The 16922-nt window shown below is 46.7% G+C and overlaps 1 protein-coding gene across 5 annotated transcripts in view; it reads left to right on the forward strand.

The window, feature by feature from the left end:
* Nucleotides 1-7118: 7118 nt before the first annotated feature.
* Nucleotides 7119-16922, forward strand: part of PLEKHA1 (pleckstrin homology domain containing A1) — a 28737-nt gene continuing 18933 nt past the window's right edge. For all 5 annotated transcript variants that reach the window (XR_004253479.1, XM_032191199.1, XM_032191200.1 and 2 more), the window contains exon 1: nt 7119-7196. The gene's annotated coding sequence lies outside the window, so the exon portion shown is untranslated. The remainder of the gene's footprint in view (nt 7197-16922) is intronic.

Below are 16922 nucleotides of genomic sequence, written 5' to 3' on the forward strand. Positions count from 1 at the left end.
TTCCAGCATCTCTCCTGAGCTCTCACTGCCTCCTCAGCATGGCCTCATGGCATGAATTTGGTCAGGACACTGCAGAGGAATGAGCCACGTGCCCTGAGGCGCAGGCCAGCTTTTGGTTGTCACGCTGCCTCGGTGGCAGCTGTGGTGTGAGGTGACACCTGCCCATCCAGAAGTAACAGGGTAGAAATGTTGGCCCCATCCACAGTTATCAAATGAGCCTGTGCCGGGTCTGTGCTATGTGTCATGGGGCTGAAGAATCGCAGGCTGGTGGAGGTGGGCAGGGACCTCCAGGCCCATCTGGTCCCCCTTGTCCCAGCAGGGCCACCTGGAGCAGGGTGCCCAGGGCCACATCCAGGCGGTTTTGGGAGATCTCCAAGGAGGAGACCCCATGGCCTCTGTGGGCAACTTGTCCCGGGAGCCCTCGCAGTAACTCCTGCGTTACACCATCTGCAGAGAAACCAGGGTAAGGTTTTTTCCCAGCATGGGAAATATCAGACACGGCTCAGTCAGAAGGGTGTGCCAAGGGCAGGGCACTGCGGGTGGCTTTGGGATCTTGCTGTAACTCAATGAAAGCTTTTGTGCTTCCACCCAGGGGGACTGCAACGTGGACTCTCACCCTGGGGCTCTGTGTCGCTACTGTGGAGCATTGGCTCATGGCTCCACAGAAAAGTACAAAAGTACAAATACAGCATAAAAAATCCACCCCATACACACTTTTCTCTGTACTATGCTGTAATATAAATGCAAAGAATCACTGTAGTACAGTGCAATGTGAAAAATTAAGGCAATAAAAATGTCTCTCCTTGCCTGTGCTCTCCAGTAGAGTATCACTTTTTCTTGTAAGAAATTAATTTTACACTATTGTATACTTTCAGATGTGGACCTCAACCCCCTGACAAGTGTAGGTATTATCCGGACTGTGTGCTGACTTTCTCTGGGGTATTCTGCTGCTGAGCACAGTAACAAGAGGCAACGTGCGGATCTGAGCTGAGTAAGTGACGGCAACAGCAGGGCAAGCTGAAAGCCCTCCGGGCAATTAGCATAGATGTCAGTGCAGAATACGCCCTTTGCTGAGGAAGATTAAGCTTTCATCTGTTAAGCTTTGGAAAAAAAAAAAAAAAAAAGTCATTATGCAGCTAGAAAACCATTTCAAACTTTTCATTACTGGAATTTTAAAGAAAATTCACACTTTTGTATGAAAAAGGACTCAGGGTTAAAAGAGAATAAGGGTGTTTTTTTCCAGTTTTCAGTAATAAACATATCTAGAAATGATGGAAGAAAATTAGAAATGCACTGTTTCACAGAAACTGAAGAATCACTGTGAGTACTTCAGTATAATATTCAAATAGGAATGAAGAAAATAACTGCAACATAAGCGTTTTAAATACCTAGTGCTAATGACCTTGAAGCCTTTGAATATGGCTTTGAGGGAAACAGTGAACTCAGGCAGAGAAATCACTTCATCACCGTGTGTCAGTTCTTACACAGCAGCTCCGTCAGGGTGCTTCTCTACCTCAGCGCCAGATGAAGAGCAAGATCCAGCGACTGGCAGCTAAGCTGAATGAATTCAACCTCCCCATGAGATTCAATTCCAAGCTCTGTCTGTACAATTTTACCAGAAGAAGTGGAGTTTTGGATCTCACTTAGAAGCTTTAAAAAGTGTATTTTATCTATGCTTTAAAGCAGCTTCTGAATTAAGGGCTGTGCTTATATGTGTCGAGATTTTAATGCTTCTGCTCCTTTTCTGGCTTCGGGAGGTGCGGAGGGAAGAGGCTTGCCTGCATTTTCCCCTCGAGGCGCTCATCACACGCAGTCTTGCTGCAAGGCAAGGACTACAGGGAAACCTCCTTCTTCACAGCTTTAGCTAATTGCCTGCAGGGATCAAGAGGGCATTTTCCCTGCACCACCCATTAGCTAGTGATAGCTCGGGGATTTCTGCTGTTATCTTCTCAAGCTTCAGAAAGTGTCCATAACTGGAGACAACCAGAGAAAATAACCGCGTTTGTCAGACGGCCTCACTGTCATGTCTGAACTCATAGCGATGAGTGAACCTGAGGCATGGGGCTGGTTTTCCCCCAGGTCATAGTGGCAGGAACCTCGGAGAACTCTTGTCTATCCCTACGTTATGTCAAATAATTGAATAAATGTTACCTATCAACCCCATGCCATTGCGGAAAACTCAAACCTCCATCCTTCATGCTAAGACGTAATGGCCGAAAGCTTTCCCTGGCTGCTGATCTGCAGGCGGTTGGGTGAGAGGCGAGGTGTCAGCGCAGTAACAGCCTCGCCTGGCCGTAACCTCCAAGAAAAGCAGTCCCATTGATTTCAGTAACACTCCTCTTAAAATAGTGCCCAGGAGGCCTGCTGCCTGCGGATGGAATTTGCAGTATTGAACCCACAGAAAAAGGATATAGTGAGAGCATTTTGCCACACACTTAGCGATTCACTGGCCAGGCTTTTTCCTGTTTTCCACTGTAACATAACTGTTAGTTTTAACAAAAACGTTTTGTCTAAGGCAGAATAATTTCTTTATAGCAGTGAAGTGAGGTTTTGTTCACAGCTCTTTATTTCTGTGTGTGTGTAAAGTTGATGAACTTCCTCTGCTGGATAAAATTATCCATCATGAAAATACAATGAGAAAAGTTACGAATTTTGATATTTTGGAATTGTTGAATATTTCTGCTTAATTATGCAAGATGCACACATGTGATATGCATATTTATACGAGTATATACATATCTATGTAAATGCATGTACCTATTATTCCTTTTTTCACTGTTGTACATCCATTTTCTACTGGGAGTTTCCATACCTTGTGAAATAAACACTTCAAATTCAAAGAACAGTACACTGCATTATAGTTAAATATAGAAATAACACTATCATAAAATGACTATATGGGGTAGCTGTGTAAGTTAAATAAAAATATATAAAAATTATGTAAATAAAATAGTTACTTATTTTTTTAAAACAGAAGCACAGTATAGAACAGTGGGCCCATTAAGCATTATTTTACTGTTCTGACAGCAGGTTGATTTTTATTTGATTTAAGAATTTAGACAGCCCTTCAATAGTAGTGTCAGGGGTTGGGGTTCACTCGGGTAAATATGGGGTTTTTAGGGCTGTGCCTAGAACCAGCAGGCCGGGCCACACATGAAGATTCCCTCATTCTCTCTGACTGATCTCACTCACAGTCAGCCTGACTCGAACTAAATGGCACTAAAAGCCCTGCAATACCAAAATGAGACGTTCTGGAAACTTTCACTGAAAGCTGTAATTCCTTTAGTCTTGTAAAAACTGTCCTAGAGTAGAAGTGGAAAGGAGTCTTTAGATGAGCCTTAATATTTTGATGTCTATGGGTTTGACTTGAGTGAAACTTTCCCCAAGTGTTGTGTTTGAAGCTATTTGTTAGGCTCTAGAGAACGGCTCTTGGTTTAAGGCTCTTCACCCTGCTTTGCCCGTAGAGTAGAGGGGACAGAGATAACACACCTTCTTTATCAAGAATAAATGCCTACAAGTCAGGTGCCTTATAATGATGGGTTGACTCAAATAAATTTAATTATTTTGAAAAAAGGACAAAAGGAGAAAAAAGCAGCCCTTTACCTGGCAACTCCCCTTTCAGGATGAACACTGGGGTTTAGGAATATAATACTCCACCTTGAAAAATAGGAAAGGAGCATGGCAAAGCTACATTTCAAATAAAGGAACTTCAAACAAATAAAAACTGTAAGTTTAGGGAACAAAATTTCATACAGTTCTTTTTCTATCCCTCCTTGTGCTTATTCCTATAGGTGCATAACTCGATAAGTCACCAAACAAACGTTACTTATTGCACACTATATTTTGAGCAACTGGAATCCCTGAAGGAATTTATGTCCAAACTCTCTTATTCCCTTATGCACTTCAATGATGAGAATCAAAAGCAACTATTTTTACTTTTTTTTTTATTATTTTTTTAAAATTATTTTATTTCTACAGGCATGAAGATTCTTGTGAGCATACCTGACAGCTTTTGAAAAGTATGAATAGGGACAACAGAGAGGAAATAAGTGCCTGTCTTGTACTTCTGCTGGATATACTGGGCTCCTAGCCAACTTCTAAATCAAAGCCAATGGCATTGCATAGGGCATAAGCCAGTGCAGACTTTATTCTTGCAATTTTCTACAAATTGCAGGGTAGGTAAAAAATAGATTTTGTGCTTTGTAATCTTTGCACATGTACTTTGTATTTCAGAAGAATGGGAATAAATCTCTGTGATCTAATCACTTCATAGTTGAAGTTTACCTATTCGTCACTACAATTTCTTTCAGTTGTTACACTGAGACACTTAATAGAAAGGATTAAAAATATTGAATTGCCTCTGAGTCAGTGAGCACAGCCGAGCCTATGTACCACCTGCATACAGTACAATGTCATAACATTGCAGCCATCACCAGCCTCCAAACGAAGGAGGTTTTGCTTTATATAGAGGAATTAGAGATGCCTACATTTAGGTTTCCATACACATAAGGTGTAGACATATGCTGGGTACAGAGGGATGAAAACTGACTTTGCCATCTCGTGCCGATCAGTGGTTGAGCTCTTCATCTCTTGGTTCTCCACGTGCATACTCCAAAACTTTTGTGAACTGTGTCACTTAACAGAGGGCACTTGGCTATTTTTAACAGTTTGTATCTCAGCTTACACAAAAATATTTCTTTATTTACATGATTTTCTCCTCACTAAACTGCAAATATCAGACAAATTAGACGTTCTCAAAAGTAAAGCTGCAGTCATCTTCCATGATGGAAAATATGGGAATCTAAAATACGAGGTTTGCTACCAGACTCCAATACAATGCATTCCCCTTTTAAATATAATCATGTTTTTTCATTTCTTAGGTCTTACTATCACAACAGGTGGTTGTTCAAACCCTGTTGGGGAGGCTGCAGAGAGTACTTGAAAGTGAAGGTGGATCAGACTGCCGAACGCCACACAGTTTTCATTTGACCACCCTCTGCACGTGTTACAAAACAGCTTGTGATCACATGGCTTTTTGCTTGTAAAACCAGCACATCATTTTTGCAAACGGCTTTTCCACGTGCAGTGCAATGGCAGGCCACATCCTGGAGTCCTGTAGCGAGCTGCCACAATCACGGTCATTTTGTCGGGAGCAGAAATGCCAAATCAGGACCGCAGCGGGGGAGGGCCGGCATTGTGCTGGCTACTGTCAATTGTCTTGTATTAACTCCAGTAGAACACTGTTAAGTGAAAATCATCCAAAAAAATGTATGAATAATTGTGAATGGAGTACAGATTGAAAAGATTCTGGCTCGTGCAGCTGCAGAGTGTGTGACCTATCAAGGATTTGATAGGAAAAAGTTGCCAAGGAAATTGTAAAGCATTGTTTGTAGCTGACTTCAGCTTTTATTGTTGTACTCTGATTACAGCTTTTGTTTCACTGTAAAGTACAGTTGTTAAATGCCAGCTTGAAACAAAGATGTATTTACACGCAAGAACCAAGTTCAAATGAATTCTATTTTAGGAGATATCACTGCTTTGCACTAGGAAAAAAATATTACTATTTTGGAAAGCACTACAAATTTTAGTATAAATTTAGTATGTGCTTCAAACAGAAATAGATTCCCATTCAGACTGGTTAAATATCATTACTGGAAATTGAAATGTGCCACTAGGAAAATAGTGGCTGATGGCTTCAAAAAGGCTTTGAGGTAGCATCTGAACTGACAAGCCTTGGAGGAATCTCCACACGCCCAAACAATTAGTTCTTTTCTACCGGCCCCCCTCCATTAAAATTAATGTTAAAATCAGAGTAATTGCATGTCAAAAAAAAAAAAAAAAAATTAATATAAGCAGTAAAACATGTATTTGTGTAATGGCTGATAGCTCATGCTTTCCCCTGTGTATGTCTGGTACATAGGCCTGAAGTTGGCATGAATTTTAGAGCCGTAACACCCACAGAACCTGGTCCAAAGCAGGCTGCAGTCTGTAGTGCAGCTCTCCAGGTCATGCCACCGTTGTGTTCAACACTGATGACTTGCATATTCCCTGTCTCAATTCCCCTTGGATGAAATGGCTGCAGTTTATAGCACTATAACCACTGCGGCTCTGCCTCACGTGGTGGCAATGTACCCGTGGGGTTCAGATCAATGCGTGCTGCTGGCCACAAGGCTGGACAAAAACTGCATCACCCTGCTGTGCTGCTGTAATTATTGGATGTAGTTATTGTACAAATCCTTCCCCTTTTAATGGGACAGAGGATTGTATTCACTGCCCCTTGAAAGACTTTACAAGAAGTATTTACAGTACTAAAGAGTGTCAGTACTCTTTCTTGCCAACTATATTTGAAAAGAGCATGTAGTTGCCGTATGAACTAAACTGAAGAGCGTGGAGAAAATGAAGGAAACCAAATCTTTTGTCATTTGCTACACTGCCAAATCCATTTCTTAAACTGAACTCAGCTGCTCTTTATCAACTCTTTGTGGCTGGCTTTGAGGATCCGGCCCTCAGGTGTGGGCACCATGAAATGTTGGTAATGTTACGGGGAGATGTCAGTAATGTCACGGGGAGACGTCGGCAAAGTCACATGGAAATTTTGGTAAAGTCACGTAAAAATTTTGGTGAAGTCACATGGGAACGCTGGTAATGTCACGGGAAGAAGCAACTTCCCCGTCGGTGCTGCACACCGAGTGGCTTTGTAGCAAGCACGACACCACTTTGAGAGGAGCCCTGGTGCTGGATCAGCGTGTGGGCTTCACGGTGTCGGGGAATTTGGTGCTCGCACCCTTGGGTGCTGTGGCTCTGTCAGTGCCAGCACCACACCGCAGCGATGTTTGAGCCCAGAGCGCACAGTACTGCTGCCTGTGAGGAGAATACCCCCACATTTCTTCAATTACCACCCCAAACCACACACACACCCCCCACCACATCCACTTCAGCCCCTCAGAGCCACCTCAGGGCTCAGGACTACGCCTCCCGTCAGGCGCCGCCGCCGCCCTCCCTCCGGCCCCCAGCAGCTCCCAGCGCCGGGACCGCGGCGCTTGCGCGGGGAGGAGCCGGGGCCGGGCGGGGCCGCCAGGGGCCGGGAGCGGCGGCGGGACCCGGAGCGGCACCGGGACGGGACCGGGACCGGCAGCGGAGCCAGAGGGACCCGGAGCCGGACCCCGACCCCCGCCTCGGCTCCTCGCGGGGCTCCTGTGAGTGCCGGGGCCTGGGCCCCGCGGGAGGCGCGTCCTTGGGCTTCCTCCTTCCCTCCCCCCCCCCCCCCGGCCTTTGTGCGGGGCCGTGCCGGGCCCGGGCTCTCCGTGATAACGAGGAGGGTTAATTACTAATTAATTAGGGCCTGGGGAGTGCTGGGAGGGGGGCTCTTCGCCCCCTCAGGGGTCCCTGTGCCCTTCCTGGTACCCGCTCCCACACGCACGCACGGAGCCGGGTGTGTGCGGTGAGGCGCCGTGAGGTGTCAGAGCAGCTGTGGAGCCCAGCAGGGCTTTTATTTTATTTTATTATTATTATTTATTATTATTATTTTTAAATCCACTTCCTTTTTACATCGTTGGGCTACGCTGGGTATGATGCAGCACAAAACCTGCACTGAGACGGGGCTGGCTGATGGATGATGAGTTACTCTTCCTGCTGTATTTTTAAGGATTTTATTTTTTTTTTCCTTTTGCTTTAAAAGCTGTTACGAAGCTCCAGGACTCCTATCAGCTTATTTCACAGGTGCAGCTTCCCAGCAAACCGAGCAGTGCAGCTATCCATGGGAAGGGTTCTTCCTCCGAGCTTAATCCTTTATTTTCGTGGTGCACCGTGTTGGATAAATTCACAGCAATAAACTAGGTCTTAACAAATTTGTGACTTGCCTTTTAGGCCCCTGCCGTTCTGTGTCCTGTTCCTGGTAATTACTCGCTGCTCTAGAGCGATACCAAAGTCTCTGTCAGGTTTGTGAGGCGGAGAGGTGCGCCCGGCCTGCTTTCCTGTTTGTCACAGCAGTGAGCTTAGGAAGTGGGCTGAAGGCTGCCTCGGCACAGAGACGTCCTTAGCCCTGTTGGTGTTTGGAGGAGAGCCTTGTAACGCGGGGATAAAGAGCACTGATACTGCAGAGAGTGATAACTTGAGGGAGGGAGCTGTGTCTGTGTGCTGTGATAGAGCTGGCACTTGGCTGTGAGCAGCGAATGCTGGGTGTAAAGAGGAAGGCTTTTGGTGAATCTCTTTGTTTGCAGTTACTCAGTGTTGCTCTTTTGGTTTGTTACTGTAGGAAAACTCGATTTTGAGAGAGTTGTGAAGATGGAGTCTGTTTTCTGCAGCTCCTTCTGTGTTACATAGCTAGAGTTGGACAATCTTTTGTGTGTCTGTGCGTTTGGGCATTTCAGAGGTGGAAATGAAAAGATGTGCAGTAGGTGACTAACAGGTAGATTGTGGTGTTTAAGGGTTTTGGAAGAACAGATGCTTTCATCTAAATCGGAGGATCTACAAAAGAAGAAGTAGCGTGTAAAGAAAATAGGAAACAATGCTTTTTTTTACCTCTTCCTTCTCTCCCCCTGTATTTGTTCTTCCTCAGGAGCAGTAACCAAGCGGCAGAGAGAAGACAGGCACACATGTGGAGTATAAAGGTGTGTCTGTGCAGGGGGAAAATCCCAGATGCAAGAGATGGCCTTGGTTTTTCCAAGCAGCCGTGCTTCAGAAGACAAGGAAGTCATGCCCCAGGACTAATAAAGGCTGGCTGTATGTCAGAAGGTTAACGTGGAAGAGACAAAGAGCACAAGTTGGGCTTTATTGACTGTAGCAGATTTTAATAATGCCCTGAAGTTTTTTCTAAAGCGCTTATCACTTCTCTAAAGCAATCAGTGCTTGTCATACAGTCTCCAGTGCAGTATTGGACACGGCCCAGAATGCCAGGCCTGCACAATCCTTAATCTTTTTTAGTAGGTTCAGAATTCCATCAGTGGCCTTATTGCTAAATGGTTCTGGGTACTCGAGCTGACACCTATCATACCGCGTGCAGTCGCTTCGAAATGCAGCAAACCAGAAGCATGGGAAAGTGAGAATGGGCTAAAAGTGTGAAGTTCCCTTGCGTGTGTGTGGTGCTGTGCACTTTGTGCCCTGCTGTACAACAGCATTTGTCTGAACAGGAGCTTGTGATGCAGGGGAGTGCATCTTTCTGGCAATTCACGTTGTTCCTGATGTTTAGGAGCAATAGGAAACATCCTCAGAAAATGCTCGCCGGGACTTTGAGGCAAGGAAACGTTTGTGCAGTTGTACAGTTGCATGGAAGTAGAGGGCAGTAACTTGCTTCAGTGCCAACGCAGGTGAGTTCAGGTAACCAGATTTGGCAGAAAACAGTTTTACAAAATGGAGTAAGTAATGCAGATATCACTAGAAAGCAAGAAGCACATGTGTGGTTTTCTCGTTTTGAACTGAAATGCAGCAAGATGTGGCCATAAATGCTGCTCTCGGTACTTTAGAAAATAAGGAACCTAAGTATCAAGATTCCAGTGAGCTTGCCTTTTGTGAAGGTAACGTAGCTGCTTTAAAAAGTGATAATAAAGAAATGCGTGCTGAAGAGGTTGGAAAAAGAAGTTCAAGTTCAGGTTTTGAAGTTCTGTGTTACTGCATAAAATGACCGAAGTGAGTTGGGTGGAAAGAGATGGCTGGGCTATTTAAAAAAAAAAAAAAAAAGGCGTACTGCTCTGAAATGAGGGCTTTGTGAAGCTGTAGGTCAGAGGTCAGCTTGTTCCATGCAGTGGCCTAACCCCGAAACACTCCGATACTCGCGTCTGGCTCTATTTTATAAATAACACCTTCCTGTTGGTGCTAGGTACAGCAGCAGGGTTTTGTTGCTGGTAAGGAAGGAAGCTTGGTGCATTGTCTCAGCACTAAGCAGCCTTTTCTCCCTCCAGGGACTCAGCGAAGCATCTAGAATGTGTAGGTGTTTCTTTAATCTTGGAGAAGGAACTTATTAAGCTTTCTGGTGCAGAACTGTATGAGCCACTTAACGCCGAGAGATGTTATCTGCACAGGCAGGGAGTTGCAGGTCTGGTAGACGTTCGCGGCGCTCACCAGTTTAAACAGCTTTCAGGTTTGAACATATGCCTTCGCCTCGAAAAATCTGAATAGTTTCAGGTGTTTCATGGAGAAGAAAGGCGCTTCGGTGCTGAGGCTGCTGCTGCGGGACTTGGGGAACAGGTTCAGCTCAGCGCCTTGCCAGCAGCTGCCTGTGTGGCCTGGGCCAGGCTGCTCCTCTGCCCCCTGCTCTCACCAACACTGCAGAGTGGTGCTGGGTGCTGCGGGGATGTGCTGGGCACCAGTGCTTAAAAACCTGAATGAACCAGGCAAAGCTTTGCTGGTGTGATCCTGCAAATCTTCCTGGCAAAGCTTCCCTGCTCGTCTCTTTGGGAAATGGTTTTTATTCTAGGCAGGCATTGCCTCCGAACGTTTCAGCTACCGGCGTGGTTTATTAGCTCCTGCTGGCACGGTGGGCAGAGTGCCCGAAGCTGGGTTTGATTTATTGCCTTGCAGGTGAAAGGGAATGAGAGAGGATCGGCGTCTCTACCCCTCCCTGCCCGGGGTGGGGGATAATCTGCCGCCACTCCCGCTGTCTGGTGACTTGATGGAGCTAAGAGCATTTGGGATTTACAATTCCTCACGTGGAAATATTACACGGTCTGCTCGCTGTTGCAAACTGAAAGTGCAGACGAGACGTCACTTAACCGAGCTCTGCAAACGTGAGCTCTCCTTGCTGAGAGCCTACGCCCCCAGGAGCGGCCCCTGTACCGCCAGAGCTGTGATAAATTCATTACCTGAACGTGTCATTATTTTGCGTACGCTCGCTGGGGGTGCTTTGGTCCCCATCGCATTTGCATGCCGTGTCCAAGGAGATGTTTGAACGTGTTCAGACCGGTGCCTTCATTAAGAGCTCCTCTGTTAAGTGCTAGAACAGTTACATGGCAGCCTTGCTGGCAGCCAGCAGTCCTCTCCACGCTGCGCTTCAAAGGGGGCTGGTAACGTATTGGTTAACTCTTCAGGGAGGATTTTGATAACAGGTGAGAATTTAGGCTGCGCTAATCATTCATCTGGCAAATCTGTTTCTTTAGCTTCTTGTCTCTTGCTTCAGACGTGTTCCTGCCCTTCACAACTTCAGGCTGGGGCTGCATGAAGCTCGCTGGAAGTGCTGTAGCTCTTTTATTTATACCGCCTTCCCAGTTCGTGTTGGTGCTCTTTTTTTTCTTTTTTGGGGGGTGGAGGAGCAGGATTTCTTGGTGAAATCCGTTTGTTCCCTTCTTGGGGGAAGCTGAAAAGCCGCCTGCTCGCGGTGAGGCCGGGATTTCCAGGCGTGTCGTTGCACATACCCGGGATTTGGGCTGCTTTGGAGTGTTTCCGTCTCGCCCCGCGCAGGTCACGGGGCAATCCCGCAAGGTGCCAGGAGCCCGGTGGCTTCCTGCTGCTATTGGGATCGCTCTGGGGGCGGAGAGTTGTCCTCCTGCGCAGGCACTGTACTTACTGCTGTGGGAAACACCGGTGTCACTGCAGGACAAGGTGCAGCAGGCCAGCATTCGCCTCTTTTTGCACGTGCAGAAGGTGAGGAGGGAATTCAGCGAGCAGGCATGGGTTGTGCCTGGAGTGAGGGCAGCTCTGGAGGCTCACGGTTGGAAGGATGCTCGAAAAGAACAGTGTGGGATAAGTTACAGCAAGGTTTGTGCTTCACGTGAAGGGTTTTGCTGCGTGGTCATAGCGGAGCAGCTTTTATTTTATGGGGCTTCTCTTCGTGACAGAGGAGACTCTTACTGAGAGCGAGGTTTTCTTTTCTCTAATTTAAGAAGTATTCAAAAAGAAAGAAAAGGAAGGCAGTGACCTGAAAACTTTGCCATTTGATGGTCAGAAGAGAAAATTAAGCTTCCATGGTAAACAGGATCTGGCATGTCTCCTGTAAATGAGCGTTGGCTGGCTTGCAGGAGGCAGACAAAGCCTGGCTCTAACTGAAGAGCTCTCGCTGAACTTGCTCGTGCTGAAGATGCTGCAGATTAGTCCCAACTGCTGCAGCACTGGCGTGATTTGGTAAGCAAGGTGCTGGGGGAGTCCCCAACCTTTGGAGGGCAGGGTGCTGCCCCCGCAGTGCCTTGCCAAGTGTGGTAGAGCCCCAGAACATTAAAATAAACCAGGTGAAATCTCAATGGCAACAATTTTTCATCACAAAAGTTTTAATGTGGATGAACCGTTGCGTTTTGATTTTGCAGTGAAATTGTGAAATTATCTATAAATAGGGTTTGATTTGATAGTTACTTGCTTACATGTTTTGGTTCCATTAAATCCTCTTGCATTTTAAGAACAATGAACCCAAATATTCATCCGTGGTGTTCCTTTCATTATGTGATACCTGAAGTGAACCGAAGCATCAGGTGTTTGCACAGTTCTTGTTAGGCTTTGCAGTTGGCTGCAAGTGTTAAAAATCGGCGTACGTGCCTCGTTGTGATCCTTTTGTAGTCAAAAATTGCCAGTATTGCTTTAATCCTGTGTCCATGCAGAAGCAGAGCGTCTCAGGAGCTGGCTGTGGTCTTTCACACGTGGATCTTGATGGCGCTAGGCTGAGTGATGTGTTTGCATTTAAATCTGAAACCTGCCTTCGGGTCTGTGTGTAAGAGGTGATCTCTTAATATTACAAAACTCCGCAGTTTCCCTCCGGCTTCTACTCCTCAGAGCCTTCAGCACACGGCACTGAAGCTAGCACAGCTCTATTTTCTTTTCCTGTTCTACTTCTCTCTGGTTGCATCTCGCTTTGAGTAACTCCGTATTGCCCCGTGTCAATATGAAGCGATAAAACCTGTGCTCCTGGCTCTCTGAGAGCCTTGCGCTTGTGCTTGGATTCTTTTGACTGATTTTATTTTATTGCTTTCTAGACTAATCCTCGCCCCTGAAGTACAGATGCATTTTGAGAGTGCATCTTGTGGCCTTGTGCCATGGGATGCTTCCTCTCAAAACGCTCGTTGTAGAGGTGAGGGCTGCTAGGTGAGCTGCTGGGGTTTTCTTCTGGCTCTCGAGAGGTCAGCAGTGGGCAGGAGTTCTGCATCCTCTGCTCTGCCTTCCCTTTTTTTTTTTTCTGCAACACCACAGCCAGGGCTTTGGGATACAAAAAGCTCAAAACGGAGGCAAGGGGTTAAATGAAGAGCCTGAAACCTCACTTGTAGAAACTCCTGCAGGAATTTTGGAGGCAGCATCATGGCTCACCGTGCAACTTGTACAGCACCCTTGGGAATCGCGGACGGCGGAGTCGAGGAACATCAGGACCTTTTCCTGAGAACACCCCGAGGGCTTCACCAAGACAGAGGTGATGTTACTGCCGTGTAGCTGCAGGTGAAGAGCCGGGTGTGTGGCTGCATCTCTGGCTGGCTGCATGGAGTACAGCTGCGGTCAGTGCAGCTACACAAGTGGGAGATGAGGCTGCTGCGTTTTGGGGGTGTCCCAAAACGTGAGTCCCCACCCAGGGATAGGTGCTGGGGGAGGGCCGTGCTGCTTGACGTGCCTCCTAGCATGGTCGGGGATAACACAGCCTGCTGGCACTCTTTTTTTTTTTTAATTTTATATTTTGAAGACTAGCCTCATGTTTAAGAGCTTCCTTGCAAGCGAATACTGCCCTTTGCAGCTGCTTTTTTTTTTTTTTTTAAACCACATTAGAGAAGAAACCTAAATTTAGGGGTCAGCATATGCTGGCAGCTTCCAGCTCTCACCTGCAGCACGCTGCTGATGGCTGCGTGTCGGTCGTGTCATCTGCTGAGCTCCACGGCTGCCGTGCCCTCTGGGAGAGAAATGGGACGGTGAAGCATCTTGGGGAAACAGCCAGGCCTAAATTATCCCTGGAGTAGCGCCCAGGTCATCCCTGCAGCTCCTGGGTTTGCTTTTTTTTTTTTCCTGTCGTGTTTTGGTTGCTTAAGAAAATTGGGGATTTAAGGAGTCTGGGGAAGATGAGCGAGAAGTTGTCTCTGGACTTATCTATACAGCGCTCTGTGCTCCTACTGGAAAGCTGTCCAAGGGGCTGAAAATAAAAAAGTTTGAACAACTGTACTGAAGATTAACATGATTTGTTTTCAGCTCGGAAGAGCCTCTGCTTGTGTCAGGGTTCTCCCCTTTATTGCCCTGTAGGTATGCAGGGAGAGTTTTCGTTGCTGTGCCTTTCAGAGTGCAAGCAGGACAGTCTGAGCTCATCCTTTCCCCTTGGGAAGCCAGGAAATGGCCAGGAACAAATAAAACCAGCCGGAGAGCTGCTGGATTACAGCAGGAGGCTCTCGGTAACTGCTGGGAGCACCCAGTGACCGAGCTGTCCCCAAGGCCTTGGGGAAAAGCAGCCCCTTGAGGGGCTGGGGGTGCCGCTGCCTTCCCTCTGCCAGCCTGAGCCGTGGGGAGGAGCTGTGGGCATGACTCAGGGCATGGTGTTGTGTTTATCAACCTGCTTTTATGGATGTTGCTCATCGTGTCGTAGAGGTGAGTAAGCAGTCGTGGATTTCTCTCAGTTGTCTTAACTCCGGCCCGGCCCGGCCCGGTGCAATAACCTAAAAGTCTTCTGTGGTGGTTTGAACTTTGGATCGAATTTCCAAATGCTAGCAGAGCAGGAAGTTTAAGTGTTTGTCTAAGTTAAATAAACAGTAATATATATATTGATATATATATATAAACACATAAATTTCAGGGAAAATACATGTAGAATAAACCTAAAAGGCATTAAGGACCAGCGCCTGTCTTGCTTTATTTCTCAGCCCAATTTCCATATGGGTAGCACAAAGCCTGTTGCGTGTTCCCTTCATTCATACCGAGTTCCCCTGCCTGCAGTGAGCCAGCAGCTCTGTTTTTTTGTGCCTGTTGTGTAAATTAAGCACCGGCTATAAAAGGAGAGATGGAGCTATGAGAAGCTACCTTGCACGCCGCTTTCACAGCCTCGTACGGACTTTGTACTTGGAGTATGGAGGAAGCCACCGCTCGGTGACAGAGGTAAACTCCAGAGCAGGTGTTGGCATGGCACTAAACATAGAAATGAGCGTAGGAGAGCTGAAACAGGTGGTTATAAATGGAGAACCGAGATGCCTCGTGCCTCTGCAGCTCCTCGTCGTGTTGTTGTGCCTTTACAGCTGCGGGCTGCGAGGAGGTGAGGTGGCCGCTGGCTGGTGGTGTGGTGCCCAGGAGGCCAGGCAGCCTTCAGCTGTGATATAAATACTGAGGAATGTTGGTACACGGAGGAAAAGAGTGGTGAGAGGGGAAATCCGACAGAAGTTGGGCCGGGGCATGCACCTCCTGAAATTAGCGCTCTGCTGCTGGAAAAAGGGATGTAAGGCTACAAAAATAAGCGAGACGTCCTGTTTGGGTTGTAACGCGGCCCTCGGGGCGAGGAGCTTAGGGCCACAGGGATTTTTTGTGAAGCAGCCCCACGTTGCCTCCCGCTCCAGGGAGGGAAGGCAGGATAAAATGAGGTTGTATGCGGTCTGCTACAGGGCTGATCCCTTCAGCTTTTTTCTCTCAGCCTTTTTATAGGCTTAGGTTGTAAAAGCTGGCAAAGAAAACTCTTACGCTGCTCCGTGCTGCAGAAAATAACGGTGTGCACGTAACCACGAGCTGTGAAACGTACCAAGACTTGGAAGCTTGAGTTTTCTAGTCCCTGAAATGATAACTTCACAAAGGGTAAATGGTATCTGTTACGTTGCATTCGTATACTTATCCTGTATTTTCATCAGAGGAGAAAGGAATAGAAATAATATGTTGTGGACGAGAAATCAGCTGTTAGCACTTTGAGACAGAAAATCTGTATGGATTTATTCCCCCCTGTGGAAATTGATTTCTTAATGAATAAGAGAGCTGCTGCTATTTGTATTTTGCCCAGGAACAAACCAAGCAGTGCAGTTCAGCTGCCCCTGTGCTCACGGAGAAGCGTTTTGAACACTGCGCTCGCTTTTCCTTAAAGCTTTTCTCAAACACAGATCCTCCCCCGGGGGAGAGGGGCTTTGCAAACTCGGTTGGTTTTATTCGGCGGTTTTTAATCAATTTGTGTCTTGTCTCAGAAACAAGTTTTCCTTGTTTCGTTTTCTTCACATCTGCGGAGGAGGCAGCATCAGCCTGCTCAAACAGGAAACCAGCCACCAGAAGCTGCTTTTTATAGGCACGGGGCTCTTCTGGGCTTCAGAAACACTCCAGAGCAAGCTGAAATCGAGTCCCTGAAGTGTTCCACATTGAGGACGATTTAGGACAACGCTGGGAAATGACGATTTGAAGGTGTCTTGAGAGTGCTCGAGTGTTTGGGTTTGTTAGTTATGAGCAGCGCTCGCTTACAGAGCTCGCCTTAGGTCTGTGATATTGAAATTGTGAGCGCACACCAGGAGAACTTAATCACCTCAGTAAATCTTCTTACTTTCTGAAAGATCAAACCCGGGCCTTTGAAGTTATGAACCATCATCACGTACCTTAAATGTGGAGACTCCTGTACCTTTTGAAGGTGGGAAGAACAAATCGGTCAGGGCTCAGTGGGAGGCTCGTTCCCATTTCATTTCCCTGTGTAGAAAATGTCTCACATCTCCAACAAGTGTGCTGACTTCATTTTACACAAAAATGCATGAGACTTTAAAATTAAACTGTTGCATTCGGACACACACGCAGTTTTTAGCAGCCTGGCATCACCCTGAAGCCGTGGGCTCTGTAGGTTTTTGCTGGTTAGTGGGCTTAGAAGTGGTTAACAGAAATTGTTGCAGTCGTGTGCTGGAATCGTGACAACCCCAAATGATTTCTCAAATTCCTGCAGCACAACTTGAATCGTAGTCAAATTCTAGCTGGTGCTACAAAGCACGGGCAAGTAAGTGCAAGCAGATCTCTACATGCTTGTATATCTGATGCCCAGAAAGAAGTACATAAAGTGTCTATCTGCCAAAAATGAGCGCTGCACAGTGTGTTTAACA

The sequence above is a fragment of the Aythya fuligula genome, chromosome 7 (assembly GCF_009819795.1).
Source record: "Aythya fuligula isolate bAytFul2 chromosome 7, bAytFul2.pri, whole genome shotgun sequence".
In the NCBI taxonomy this organism is placed as follows: Eukaryota; Metazoa; Chordata; class Aves; order Anseriformes; family Anatidae; genus Aythya; species Aythya fuligula.